Source organism: Notamacropus eugenii, chromosome 4 (assembly GCF_028372415.1).
Source record: "Notamacropus eugenii isolate mMacEug1 chromosome 4, mMacEug1.pri_v2, whole genome shotgun sequence".
Lineage (NCBI taxonomy): Eukaryota > Metazoa > Chordata > Mammalia > Diprotodontia > Macropodidae > Notamacropus > Notamacropus eugenii.
The window spans coordinates 362,234,341-362,250,324 of NC_092875.1; the positions used below are offsets into that span (position 1 = coordinate 362,234,341).

At 35.6% G+C, this 15,984-nt stretch overlaps 1 pseudogene; it reads right to left on the minus strand.

Annotated features, from left to right (window-relative positions):
• Positions 1-6,879: 6,879 nt before the first annotated feature.
• On the minus strand, positions 6,880-7,336 carry LOC140498522 (ubiquitin-conjugating enzyme E2 N-like; annotated as a pseudogene).
• Positions 7,337-15,984: the final 8,648 nt, after the last annotated feature.

Genomic DNA, 15,984 nt, shown 5'->3' on the forward strand with positions numbered 1-15,984 from the left:
GCTGGTAAGGGGAAAGATCCGCTGGTACCTGAGGAAGAGTAGGGATCAAAGGGGGAGATGTCCCAGAGAATGCCATGGGAGCAGGGCCTAAGGCCTGGGTGAATATTGCCCCAGTGAGAGGGGCTGCAGAGTGAGGCACCCCAGCAAAGCCCGTAGTTGGGGCCTGAGGTAAAGTCCTCAAGGAGGGGTGGGTTATGGGCAGTGATACTATAGAGACTGCCGTGGGGGTGGGGACTGAGAACTGAGTGAGTGTTGCCCCAGCAAGAGGGGCTGCAGAGGGAGGCACCTCAGCAAGCCCCGTGGGTGGGAACTGAGTGGAGGTTGGGAACGGAGATAGGGGAGGAGTGAGGCCAAGACCCTGGGAGCCATAAACAGGGGGTCATCCAAAACATCCAATTCACCCCCATTTCTCTTTTGTGGGATGGCTCTAGCTACAAGCGTCTTACAATCTGTTCTAAGAGTGGGGTCCTGAGAGAGTTCCACAAAGGCCCTTATGTAAGGTATTTCTATCCATTTTCCCTTTTAGAGGCAATATAATTGTAATTGTAAAAGGATATTACGTTGTATGGTCCCAAATATGGGCCACACTTCGTTGTCCTCCAGGTGATACTGAGGCCAAAGTGTTTGTAAAAGAATACCAACTTTTTCTTTTTAAGGTCTTTAGAGAAGTTAAATTTTTTTCCAGTTTTGTAAAAGACAACCCAAAAGGGAATTCCTTGGAATTGATGAATTTTGACCCATTTTTTTTTTCTTTTTGGGGCTGGAAGTCCCCTTAAAGGGGGTGTGGAAATAAGCCTTGAGAAAAAAGCAAGAGAACAAAAATAATCGAGTTTTCCCTGATTTCCTTGCAGCCAGGAAATCCAGAGAATTGGACACCCACTTAACTGACGTTTCTCTAACCTTCTAGCACTCAGAAAGTTCAGAGAATTGTGCTTTGGAAGGTATGCCCAGGCCCACGGCCTCAAACACAGCCACTAGACCAACAACCTGAGTCTCTAACTCTCTAGTGCCCAGAAAGTTCACAGACTTTGCCTGATACTGGGACCTGAAGCCAGGTCCGAAAATCTGCTTCCAAGGTGCTTGGAGAGCAAGTAGGGGATAGAGAGAGGGGGAGGCTTACATACCTTCCAGTTTTAGCAGAAGAACTTGAGATTAGCAGCTTTTCCTGGTCAGGGAACCATAAATGATGAGGTTCAGGGGTAATAGGGATCCCAAAATACCAACAGTCTCCTCTTGCTCGAATGAATTCAACTCAAGCCTTCTTAAAGCCAAAGAAAACAAAGTTTATTAAAGATTCGCCTAATTGGGTTACCTCTTAAGGAGCCTAAGCATTTGTAATGCTTGTATTCACAAGCAGGCCAAATAGAATCCAAGCTAGACAGTCTGAGCTGGATTGAATCTGAACCTAGATGCTACTTTTTTTTAAGGAAGGCTCCATTTATTCCTCTGCTCTTCAGGGTTTTAAATAGGAATGGGTGTTTTATTTTGTCAAACACCTTTTCTGGATCCCGAATATCAAGGGAATTAATGAAAAGAAATGCTAGGGAAGGTGACCTAGCCTTACCAGATCTCAAATTGTATTATAAAGCAACCAATCATCAAAATCACTTGTTACTGGCTAATAAATAGAGGGGTAGAGCAATGCAATAGGTTAGGTACTCAAGATACAGTAGTCAATGAATATAGCAGTCAACTGTTTGATAAACACAATAACTCCAGCTTCTGGGATTAGAACTTACTGTTTGACAAAATCTGTTGGGAAACTGGAAATAGTGAGGTGGAAACTGGGCATAGATCAATACCTGACACCGTACACAAGAATACAAGAATAGAGTATATGATCTAGGCAAAAGGCTGATACTATAAACAAATTAGGGGAGCAAGGGATTGTTTATCTGTCAGATTTATGAAGAACAGAGAAATTTATGACCAAACAAGAGATAGAGAACATTATGAAGTCCAAAATGGATCATTCTGATTACATTCAGTTGAAAAGTTTTTGGAAAAACAAACCCAATGCAACCAAGATTAGGAGGGAAGCAGAAAACTGGGAAAGAATTTCTGTAACTAGTGTTTGTGATAAAGGCCTCATTTATTTTTTCGTACTTTGAAAATGTAATTTTAATAGATAATTCTTCATCTTACATAGGAGCACAATAAAATATGCCACATTCTGAGGAAACTCCAGATGATATGAGTCAGGAAAATTCAGATGGGTTACATAAACATCAGCTTGAATTGCAATAGACAAAAGTTCCACCTGCAAATTAACATGAACATAACTCAGACTAACTAGTCATATGATTGGCTTAAAATAAAAAGAAATAAAATATGCAGAGTGAGAAAATTTCAAAGATAAAAAGACAGGACAGCTAAAAAAATCACGGGAAATCAAATTAAATAAGAAAAAAGGCAGTGGGGGACTGAAAGGGAGCCTTTATACAATACCTAATAAGTTCACCAGGAAATGATTATGCAGAAACTTTAAAGATTGATTATATTGCACTAAAAATTGGGGACTTTCAAATGAAAAAAAAATTTCTAATAATTCAATTTAGCTGGCCAGTATTTTGTTCATCTGGTCTACAAATACGATTGCAATAAATGGTTTAGTAGATATTGAATAATTAAATAATCAATTGAATAATTGAATAATAAATTGAATATTTAGTAAATATTGAATAATTCAATAATATTGAATAATTTGTTTAGTAAATATTGAAAAATAATTATCATTGTTGTCCTATATGATACAAAAAGTCATATATTAAACTCAGACAAATTGGGAAGAAACAAAATTATAATGTCCATATCAATACCAGACATGATATGGCACAAAAGAAAAGTTACACATTTGTCAATCACAACTGCTATTTGCTGCCAGACTTTCCCTGGACAGTGATTGTCTAATAGGTCTAGCTACCAGTCTAATTGATCAAACAGTGATAATTTTGTACAATTTAGGTTTATTTTAGTTAACATGTCAGTCATTTTGGAGATTTCTGTATTCTTGGGATCAATTTATGAGTATTCATTTAGCAGCATTTTATCACTTATCTATATCAATGAAAATAAATTGGGAAAGCCAATGTCTTACAATTTAATCTCAGATGGCAAAGATCTGAAACATAAAATGTCCTAGACTAATTTTAATCTTCAAATACAATTGTCACATTAGGGAAATTAAATAAACACAGCAAAATAAACTGTACAAAGGCAAAGTAGAATAACAAAAAAATATTTTACTAAAGCATAAAATGTACAGAAGTTTCCAGACAAGCCATACAAAACCATCACAAGCTTTTCTTGAAGGGACATTTCTACACTTGACAGGAGAGTCAGGATATTAGTGAGGGTTGTGATGTTTAGCCTTCCCATTTTTGTTCAAACAATAAAGCTTGTCCATCTACAGCATCTAAGGAGTTAGACTTGGTCACAGGGGTGTATTCTAAAGTACAACTGGTTAGCTGCTTTAACCAATGCAAGTAGTGTCATCATAAAAAGGGAAAAGGAGCCCACAAAACTGGAAGAAAAGAAAGACACACCCCTGCATTTAACCTACGACTATTTTCATTCTCAGTGCTTATGCTAAAATCATGATGGGAGAAATGAACAAAAGCAGAGTTGGGCTATTGTCTTTAAACAATTTTACAACAATCCAGATGATATTTCTAGCCTCTGCTCATGTATAACAACACAGAATTTAGGACAAGACAGAGATTTGCTGATGTGCATCTAATCACCAAAGGACTGAAGATGGCCTGGGTTTGAATTCTGTAATGTTTTCAAGACTGTGTCCATTAAATGCAAAAGAAAATGAAAGAGGTCTTCACAGAACAGGAGAATTAAGGCACATTTGATGTTGAGATTGAAATTAAATATTATTGGGGTAGAGCCAAGATGGTGGAGTAGACAGACACACATATGCAGGCTCTCTCCACACAGCTCATAAAATACCTGTAGAGAGGGACTCTCAACAAATTCTGGAGCAGTAGAAGTGGAGAAAAACAGAATGGAGGAGATTTCCAGCCCAGGGTGACCTAAAAGGCCCACGGGAAACTTCAGTTGCACCAGACACACAGCAGAGCACAGCCCAGACTTGATCGAGCAGCTCTGGGAGGAGGACATTTTGGGGGCAAAATCTCCAGTTGCAGCAGCAGCAGGTTCGCATATCCCTCAAACCACAGGCACCAAAGATCAGTGACAGAGTTTTTTCAGCTAGCCAGGATGGGAGAAGGGCCTTTCCATAGCTCTAGCCTCAGGCTGTGGCCACAGAGGCCACATGGGGCAGGTGGCAGCAGTTCCCACAGCAGCCCCTACAGCAGCCAGTATCCATCATTGAACTGTAAAAATCCTGGGGGTACTGAGGAGCTGATTATTACCTCAGCCCTGTGTAGAGGCCCTGAGGGAGCTGATCTTTTTCTCACACTGAATGGCAGCCCTGCCCCCACAGCTTCTCTGAAAATCAGCCACCTGTGCTGGCTTGGCTGAACTGGAGTCCAGGTGGCTGTGGAGAGGTAACTGTTAAGATTCTGGGCACAAAAATCTCTACCTACTCCCAGACCAGTGTACATGCTGGATTGTGTTACCTTGGAGGAACTGAGATTTGATAGATTGCCAGACTATACCCAACTTTCGAAAAAGGACCTAAAAGTCAAGTAACTGGTTGGGAAAATGCCCAAAAAAGGGAAAAAATAAGACTATAGAAGGTTACTTTCTCAGTGAACAGGTATCTTCTCCCATCCTTTCAGATGACAAAGAACAATGCTTACCATCAGGGAAAGATGTAAAAGTCAAGGCCTCTGTATCTCAAACATCCAAAATAAATATTCAAATGTCTCAGGCCATTGATGAGTTCAAAAAGGATTTTGAAAATCAAGTAAGAGAGGTGGAGGAAAAATTGGGAAGAGAAATGAGAGAGATGCAAGAAAAGTATGAAAAGCAGGTCAACACCTTACTAAAGGAGACCCCCCCACAAAAAAAAAAAAAAAAACATTGAAGAAAATAACACTTTTAAAAATAGGCTAACTCAACTGGCAAAAGAGGTTCAAAAAGCCAATGAAGAGAAGAATGTTTTAAAAAGCAGAATTGGCCAAATAGAAAAGGAGGTTCAAAAGCTCACTGAAGAAAACAGTTCTTTAAAAATTAGAATGGAACAGATGGAGGTTAATGATTTTATGAGAAACCAAAAAATCACAAAACAAAACCAAAAGAATGAAAAAATGGAAGATAATGTGAAATATCTCATTGGAAAAACAACTGACCTGGAAAATATATCCAGGAGAGACAATTTAAAAATTATGGGACTACCTGAAAGCCATGATCAAAAAAAGGGCCTAGACATCATCTTTCATGAAATTATCAAGGAAAAGTGCCCTGATATTCTAGAACCAGAGGGCAAAATAAATATTGAAAGAATCCACCGAACACCTCTTGAAAGAGGTCCAAAAAGAGAAACTCCTAGGAACAATGTGGACAAATTCCAGAGTTCCCAGGTCAAGGAGAAAATATTGCAAGCAGCTAGAAAGAAACAATTCAAGTATTGTGGAAATACAATCAGGATAACACAAGCTCTATCAGCTTCTATACTAAGGGATCAAAGGGCATGGAATATGATATTCCAGAAGTCAAAGGAACTAGGACTAAAACCAAGAATCACCTACCCAGCAAAACTGAGTATAACACTTCAGGGGAAAAAATAGTCTTTCAATGAAATTGGGGACTTTCAAGCGTTCTTGATGAAAAGACCAGAGCTGAAAAGAAAATTTGACTTTCAAACACAAGAATCAAGAGAAGCGTGAAAAGGTAAACAACAAAGAGAAATCATAAGGCACTTACTAAAGTTGAACTGTTTACATTCTTACACGAAAAGAAAATATTTGCAACTCTTGAAACTTTTTCAGTATCTGGGTAGTTGGTGGGATTACACACACACACACACACACACACACACACACACACACACAGAGAGAGAGAGAGAGAGAGAGAGAGAGAGAGAGAGAGAGAGAGAGAGAGAGAGAGAGAGAGAGAGAGAGAGACCACAGGGTGAATTGAATAAGATGGGATCATGTCTTATAAAAATGAATTTAAGGGGTGAGAGAGAAATATATTGGGAAGAGAAAGGGAGAAATGGAATGGGACAAATTATCTCTCATAAAACAGTCTAGTACAAGACTTTTCAGTGGAGGGAAAAAGTGAGGAAGTGAGAGAAAAAACATGAAACTTACTCTCATCACATTCGACTAAAGGAAGGAATAAAATGCACACTCATTTCGGTGTGAAAACCTGTCTTACAATAGAGGAAAGTGGGGGAGAAGGGGATAATCAGGGCGGGAGGGATGATGGAAGGGAGGGCAGTGGGAGGAGGGAGCAATTACAAGTCAACACTCTTGAGGAGGGACAGGATCAAAAGAGAGAATAGAAGAAACTGGGGTCAGGATAGGATGGAAGGAAATATAGTTAGTTTTACACAACATGACTATTATGGAGGTCATTTACAAAACTACACAGATATGGCCTGTATTGAATTGCTTGCCTTCCCAAAGGGGATGGGTGGGGAGGGAGACAGGAAGAGGAGTTGGAACTCAAAGTTTTAGGAACAACTATTGAGTATTGTTCTTGCATACAACTAGAAAATAAGAAATACAGGTAATGGGGTATAGAAAGTTATCTTTTCCTACAGGACAAATGAGAAGATAGGGATAAGAGAAGGGAGGGATGTTAGAATGGAGGGCATATTGGTGATAGGGGTAATTAGAATGCTTGGGATTTTGGGGTGGTGGATGGGGAGAAATGAGGAGAAAATTTGGAACCCAAAATTTTGTGGAGATGAATGTTGAAAACTTAAATAAATAAATTTAAATACAAAAAAAAAAGAATTTAAATATTATTCATGGTATATAACCTAGTCCATGCTCTGGCTCTTTCTATGGCTTGGGCTTCATTGGTTTTCCACTGCTCAGCTACATCATTTGCTGATGGTTCATCTGGATTGGGAACACTTGACAAAGCTTAGATTGAGAGCATTACTGTATGGACCTGCAATGCTGGAGATAATTTATCTTTCAAAATATCTAAATGTATTCATTCAACTTGTCTACATTACGGTGATAAATTTTGGTCATGAAACGTATTTTAGGAGCTGCCATTGGATATTCTTCTGGAAGAAATAGTTCAGTTTAAAAGTCCCTTCCTCAAAGGGGAATTCCTGTGGGTCTGCAATGACCACATGAGAATATTGTGTGTTGCTTTTATCTGTTTCTGCTTTTATCCCAGGAACTGGATCTGCCATAAAATGCTGGTTTTCCTTGGTAATCCTGTGGAGCATTCCAGCCATCTTGTCTCTAAAGGACTCATTTATAAAATATAGAGAGAATTGAGTTAAATTTACAAGAGTATAAGTCATTCCCCAATTGATAAATGGTCAAAGGATATAAAAAGGCAGTATTCAGAGGAAGAAATTAAGTTACCTATAGGTATATGAAAACTACTCTACTGATTAGAGAAATCACTACTGATTAGAGAAATGCAAATCAAAACAACTCTGAGGTACCACATCACATCTTTCAGATTGGTGAACATGACAAAGAGGAAGATGATGAATGTTGGAGAAGATGTGAGAGATTTGGAACACTAATTCATTGTTGGTGGAGCTGTGAGCTGATCCAAACATTCTGCAGAGTAATTTGGAACTATGTCCAAATGGCTATATAATATGCATACCCTTTGACTCAGCAATATTATTTCTAGGACTGCATCCCAAAGACATCATAAAAATTGGAAAAGGTACTACATATACAACAATATTTGTCGCAGCTCTTTCTGTGGTGACCAAGAAGTGGAAATAAAGGGAATGCCCATCAATTGGGGAATGGCTGAACAAGTTGTGGAATATGCATACAATGCAATACTACAATGCTATAAGAAATGATGAACAAGTGGACTTCAGAAAAATCTCAAAAAACTTATATGAACTGATGGTAAGTGAAATGAGCAGAACCTTGGGAATATTAGACACAGTAAAAGCCACAATGTGTGAGGACCGTTTTTGATAGACTAAGCTCTTCACAGCAATGCAAGGACCTAAAACATTCCCAAAGGACTCTTGAGGCAAAATGCCATCACATCCAGAAAAAGAATGGTGGAATTGGGAGGCAGAATGAAGCAGATTGTTCTTTCTTGCATTACGTTTAGTTTTGGTTTGGATTTTCTTATGGATTCTCCCATTCGTTTCAATTCTTCTATGCAATATGAATAATGTGAAATGAGTTTAATAAGAATGAATGTGTAGAACCCATATAAAACTGCATGCCAACTCAGGGAGGGAGGGGAGAGGATGGGGAGAAAATTTAAGACTTATGGAAGTGATTGTTGAAAACTGAAAGCAAATAACTTAATTAAATTTAAAAAAAGAAAACTAAACATAAAACTTTTTATGAAGCTATTGAGATAATAATATGGTTTCTGTTATTTTTGTTGTTGATATGTTCAATCATCCTGATAATTTTCCTAATACTAAATGAGCCCTGCATTCTTAGTAGAAATCCTACCTGAACGTAGAATCATTCTCTACTAAGTTGCTGTACTCTTTTTGCTAATATCTTATTTAAAATTTTTACATCTATATTCATACTGGAAATTGGTATATAATTTTCTTTCTCTGTTTTGGCTCTTCCTGGTTTTGTTATCAGAAGCATATTTTCATTATAAAAAGAATTTAGTAGGACACCTTCACCAATTTTCCCAAATAGTATGTACAGTATTGGAATTAACTGTTCTTTAAATATTTGGTAGAATTCACTTATACTTCCATCTGACCCTAGAGATTTTTCCCTAGGAATTTAACTGATGCCTTGATTATTGTTTTCAGATAAGGTTATATAAGTATCTTATTTCCACTTTTGTTAATCTGAGGAATTTATATATATATTTAATTTGCATCCATTTCATGTAGTGTCAAATTATAGGCTTACAGTTGGACAAAGCAATTTCTAATTATTGTTTTAATTTCTTCTTCATTGGAGGTGAGTTCAGCAATTTCATTTTCAATATTGGTAATTTGGTTTTCTTCTCTTTTTGAAATCAAATTGAGCAAAGGTTTATCAATTTTTTGGCTTTTTTCATAAAACCAAATCTTAGTTTTATTTATTAGTTTAATAGTTTCTTAATTTTAATTTTATTAATCTGTACTTTGGTTTTTAATATTTCTAATTTGGTATTTAATTGAGGATTTTCAATTCGTTCTTTTTTTTAGTTTTTTCAGTTGCATGCTCAAATCATTGATCTCTTTCTCTATTTTATTCATATAAACATTGAATGATACATAACTTCTGCTAAGAACTGCTTTCACTGAACCACACAAGTTTTGGTAGGTTGCCTTATTATTGTCATTCTCTTAAATGAAGTTGTTGAATGTATCTATGAGTTATTGTTTAACCCACTCACTTTTTGGGATTAGATTATTTAGTTTCCAATTAACTTTTGGTCTATCTTTCCATGGCCCTTTATGACATATATATGCATATACAGATATATATATATATATGTACACACACACATATATATATGTATACACACATATATATGTACACACACACCACACACACACACACACACACACACACACACACACACACACACACACATATATATATATATATATATATATATATATATACTTTTTATTGCATCAGGATCTGAAGAGGATGTATTGACTCTTTCTGCCTTTCTACACTGGATTGTCAAGTTTTCTTGCCCTAGTACATGGTCAATTCCTGTATATGCATCATGTTCTGATAAGAAAAAGTCATAATTCTTTCAGTGTCCATTTATTTATCTACAGAAGTCTGTCATGTATACCTTATCCATAATTCTATTCACCTCCTTAACTTCTTTTTACTTATTTCGAGGTTAGATTTATCAAATTCAGAGAGGGGAAGTTGAGGCTCTCCACTACTATAACACTGCTGTCTATTTCTTCCTGTAGGTCCCTTAACGTATTTTCCCAGTTCTTTTTTCATCATGGCTTTACAGTAGACCATTAATTCTTAGATTTTTCTCTCCTCCATCTATTTTCCAGGTCTGTTCTTTTTCCAGTGAAATATTTTACATTTTCTTCTATTTTTTTCATTCTTTACATTTCGTTTGACTGACTCTTGATGTTTCACAGAATCATTAGCTTTTATTTGCCCTAATCTTATTTTTAATAAATTTTTTCTTTAGTTAGCTTTTGTACTTCCTTTTCCACCTTTCCAGTTTTCCCAGGTTAGGTTTTGTTCTTCCTTATCCATTTGACCAATTTTCCTTTTGAAGGACTGAATTCATTCTTCAGTGAATTCTTTTTTTTATTTTGTCAATTGTCTTTTTAAAATCATTGACCAATTTTTCTTCTACCTCTTTAATTTGGTTTTTAAAATCCTTATTCAGCACTTCCAAGAATGTTTTTGTTCTTGTGACCAGTTCATATTTCCTTTTGAGGTTTCATATGTAGGTATATTGTCAGTACTATCTTCTTCTGAATTTGTATTTTAGTCTTCTCTGTCCCCATAATAAGATGCTATGGTATTTGATTTTCTAATTTGCTTCTTGCTCATGGTAATTGCCTTTTTCTTGGTTTTAAAGTGGATCTCTGCTTCTGGGGCACATGGGATTCTGTCACACATTTCCTGTGCTAAGAATCTTGAGGCCTCATTACCGACTTTGTGTGTTGTGACCCCTGTTTTTATCAGGTAGAAGCTATATAATGCTGCTGTTTACCTGGTGCTGAGTTGGTTGGTGTTTGCCAAGGCCAAGACCAGGTGAAATCTTCCTGAATTTTCCCAGGGTTACACCAAAGCTCACTGCTTGAGGTGTGGGGGAGAACTCATCTGGTCACAGGAGTTCTCCTCCCACAGAGCTGAGCTACAGCACAGGGAGGTTTAGTGGCTGGTGAACTCCCATGTGCACTGATGTTTACCAATTTCAAGAGAGGCCATTTCATCTCTAGATGTTTTCTCCTACTTATTGTCCTAAAATATATATGAATCATTCATGTTTTTTAAGAACTTTCTCCTAGCTAACATAACGTCTTGGTAAGTTGTTATATGTCCTTTCTCATAATATACATCTGTACAAATATGTACATGCACATACATGTGTGTATGTATATGCACATATACATACACACATATATTTTAACATTAATTTAATGTAGAATGTCTTTGATCAAAGTAACAGCTTGTGCATTGGAAATTTTAGACTTCATAATAACCTATTTTGTGGCCACCAAATATTATTTCCCTATAAAGGGTGTGTTTTTAAGATAGCAACTGGAATTAAGAAATGTGCATATTTGGAAAGAATATGATATATTTCATTGCCATGATTATATATATATATATGTATATATGTATATATATATATTTCTTTTTTCTTATTGCCATCCTCAAATTATCTTTAAAAATAAGATGGGTAGGTGTATCAACACAGAATGGTAGCTATACTCTGGGAGGAAAATAGGCCACACATTACTGAAATATTTACTCAGGTTTCATTGTAAAATTACCACCTTCACCCCTGTAGCCTTGTGTACATTTAGAAAGAAGTCTGTTAACATTTTATTGCTGTTACTGCTCTTGCACGCTACATTTATTCACTCCTAAATTTCTGTTTTTGATGGTTTCAGAAAGGCAGATAATTTCTTCACTTCTTTTCTAAAAAAATACTTCAAACTTTTTTTTAATGAATGTTTTTATTTTTTATTTTTTGGTCTTATATGGTTAAGCTCAGGTATGGAGGATGACTCACCTGTGGTTGCATGTTAATTTCCATTCCTCTTAGGAATACATGATTCCATTCCCCACTCTTTTCATTGGAATTTCTGAATTTGGGGATGGTTCTATATTTCATTTTTCACTACGGCATTAGGTTTTTTCTTTTGGTCCAGTTTTGCTCCCCTGTGAGATTTATGATCTTTAATTTGTCTCTGCACATTCTGTCTCTAAGACCGTTATGTATTTTCTTTTGATGTTACTATTTTACATGCTTTGCTTCTCTTCTGCTAGGTCATCCTTTACTTCTGAACATTTGTATCCCCAGTCTATTATTCTCTTTTTTGTTACTTTGCTAAAGTTTTCAATTAAAAATTACAGGAATATTTTTGCTTCTATTCTGCTCATTATTGTTGCTTTGTAGGAGATAAATTATTCTCTTGTCATTCTTATTTCTCTTCTGAACCACTAAGCAATAGCATTGTTCTCTGCAAAAGTCTTTTGCTGTTTCATTTTCTTTTATTTTGTAGTATTATTCATAGATACCTGAATTTGCTTACTAGATGTAAAAGCCATGCTTTCATCTCTTGTTGCTGCTTGTCCTGTTGATATATATGATTATGTTTAAGGTGTTTGAGTCTTTAAGGTCTCTTGTAGAAATTGCTAGTATTTTTAGTTGTTCAGATTTTTATTTCCTTATCACTCACTACTATGCCTAGTCCCTTCTGATTACTTTCTTTTTAAGTGATTACTTACTTACTTACTTGGTTGTCTTTCAATAGGAATGACAGATGGAAACTCGGGGAGAAGGAGGAAGAGAGAAAAAGAATGGAAACAAATTTTTCACATAAAAGAGAATAGCAAAGCAGAGCTTTTACAAGGGAGGGGAAATGATAGGGAGGAGAAGGCAGTGCTTGAATGTCACTCACATCTAAATTGGTTCAAAAAAGGAATACACACATGTGTATATGTGTGTATGTGTGTGTGTCAGAGAGAGAGAAATGGAAACAGAGATAGAGAGACAAGGAGAGACAGAGACACAAAAAGAGAAAAGAATAGGAACAAGAAGGAGGAGATGAGGAGGAGGAGGAGAAAGAGGAGGAGAAGGAGAAAAGGAAAGAGGAGGGAAAGGAGGGGTGAGGGGGATAAAGAAGGGGAGGGGGAGGAAGAGGAGAAGAAGAAGAAAGAGAAGAAGAAGAAGAAGAAAAGAGAAGGAAAAACACCAAAAATGCTATGTAGAAGAATGGTTAGTAATCATAACTATGAACGTGAAAGTGAGGAATTGAACCATAAAATGGAAGGGAATACTAGGATGGATTGGAAATCAGAATTCAACAATATGATACGAAGTAGAAACACATTTGTAGCAGAAAGACACAAATAGAGTTAAAATAAAGGGTTAAGAAGCTGAAAATACCTATTATGCTTTAGCTGAGAAAGAAAAAGCAGGAGTAACAATCATGATTTCAGATCAAGCAAAACCAAAAATGGACCTAATTAACAGGTATAAGCAGGGAAACTATATTATGCTAAAAAGCACCATACACAATGAAGTAATATCACGTCTAAACTTATATACACTGTATGACATAGTATCCAAATTCTTCACAAAATAGTAAAATGAATTGTAAAAAATAGACATTAAGACATACTAGTGGAGTACCTCATCTTTCACTTCTCAGAGTGTAGCAACAAAGTGGCATTTTTTGCTATTTTTCTGGATTGAGTTTTAACCAATCAAATGCCTTTGACTGAGTTTTTCCTTTGATTGAATCAAGGGTCTCCTAATGGAAACAGTATAAATATTGTATTGCTTGGAGGGAGAGAAGTAGAGCTTAGAGAGAGAAGCAAGTGTGAGCAGGCTAGGGGAACTTGCTTGTGGGGAAGCCTAACAAAAAGAATATTTCTGATGTTGGGAGACCTGTCTTTTAATCTGTGTTAATTCTTCAGACAGAAACCCTGTCTGTTGGTCCTTATAAGTGAATTGAACTGAAGAGCAGATATCCAGTTATGGAAGGAGAATTTAGCTTAAGCCCATTTTAAGAGCTGTTAAAGTGAATTGAGATGAAGGTGCTGGTAATGTGTATAAATATTGTGACAGCCCTGCCCAGCTGTGTTTTCATAGAAACAGAAGGTACAGGCAACATCCCCTGGAGCCTGCTATCAGGCAGAAGTAGAAAGAGTTTGAAGTGAAAGAGTCCCCATGAGCTGGGGCAAGGAGCAGGAGCTTGGAGTGGTCAGCCCATGGAAGTGAAGCTAAGGGATTTGAAAGTCATCTTTGAGTTAAAATGAGGGAGGACTTTACTTGGATTCTAGGTATTAATTAAGGAAATTATTCTTACAGTGACATAGGAGTGGATGGTGTGATATTTTCTGCTGCCTCTTAAGGATGTATCATTCTAGGGAAGACCCTAGCCTGGGACCCACTGAGGTCAGGGATGCAATGATATATGCTATGCACTATATGACATACTGAGTGTTATGAAATATATGTATCTGTATTAGATGATACATTTTGTTTAAGTATTTGCTATGAAAGTTAAACTTTACTTTATTAGACAATGTTTAGTTCATTGCTGAATACAGAGTTCATTATACTATGTGATTAGATACTTACAATTATTCACAACAGCACTCCTTAGGTGTGCTGCTGTGATTGGCATTACACAAAGCTAGATAAATCTAACCATAAAATAAAGCAATAAAGAAGTGAAGAACATGAGTAGAACCATTGAAAAGTTGGATATGATAGACCACTTGAGAAAAATGAATGGCAGTAAAAAGGAATACTTTACCTTCAATTGCAAATGAAGCCTTCACAAAAAAAAAAAAAATAAAAAAAATAAAAAAACTGACCTTAGAGCATATAATCTTCAAGAATCAAATGAAGAAAAGCATAAAGAGCAAATGTATTCATTTTATTACATAATGTAAAACAATTATACTGAATAAAGGGCCACAGGAAATATAGATAAATATAAATTGGAAAATAAACATTCTAATCCTAATGAATAAGTATTTCAAAAAACACAGCATAGGAAAAATAAGTTTCATTAAAGAGAATGACAACAATGAGATACCATTTCAAAATCTGTGGGATGCAAACCAGAGTAGTACTTAGAGGAAATGTATATCTCTAAATATGCACACCAATAAAAGAAATAAATAGTTTATCAATCAATTGGGCATACAACTAAAGAAATAGAAAAAAGAACAAATTAAAATTCCCAATTATACACCAAAATGGAAATTCTGAAAATCAAAGAAGAGATTGATATAGTTGAAAGTTAAAAAAATGAACTGTAAAATAAAACTAGGAGTGGATTTTATGAAAAAATATAGAAAAAACTAAGGCTGATTAGATTATAAAAAGAAAAAAATCAAATTACTAGTACCAAAAATGGAAAAAGTGAATGCCCCCATTGATGAGGATGAAATAAAAAAAAATATATTAAATTATTGTGCAAGTAAAATTAATGCTCTAAGAAAATATTCTAAGGGAAAAGATAAGTATTTACAAAAATATAAACTACCCAGATTAAAAGAAGGAAAACTAGAATGATTAAATAATTCACCCTTAGAAAAAGGAAATGAATAAGCCATCAATGAGCTACATAAAGAAAAAAAAAAAAACCCCAGGACCAAATGGATTTACAAAAGATCTGCAACAAGATTTTAAGGGTCATTTAATGCCAATAATCTACAAGCAATTTAGAAAATGTAGGTTAAAAAAGAGTTTTATCAATTTCTTTTTATGATATAAATATGGCATTAATATGTAAAATAAGAAGAGAAAAACACAGAAAGGAAACTATAGGCCTCTGAAAAATGGATATGAATACAAAAATTTAAATAAAATACTAGCAAGGATTTATAAAAATATTTCACAAAGATCATACAAGATAGAATTTAAGCAAGAAATGCTGATCTGGTTCAATATTAGGAAAACAATTGGTATAATTCACCATATAATAACAAAAACACCCACCAAAAATCATGGAATCATATTGATAAATATAGAAAAAGTCTTTGATAAAATACAATGCATATTCCTGTTAAAACACTAGAAAGCATAGGCATCAGTGGTACCTTTCTTAAAATGATAAGTAGTGCCAGTCTTAAACCAAGAGGAAGCATTGTCAGTAAAGGGAATAAATGGAGCAAGGATGTCCATTATTTCTACTATTACTCAATATTGTGCTAGGAATGTTAACTATGTATATTGCCAAGGCAATTT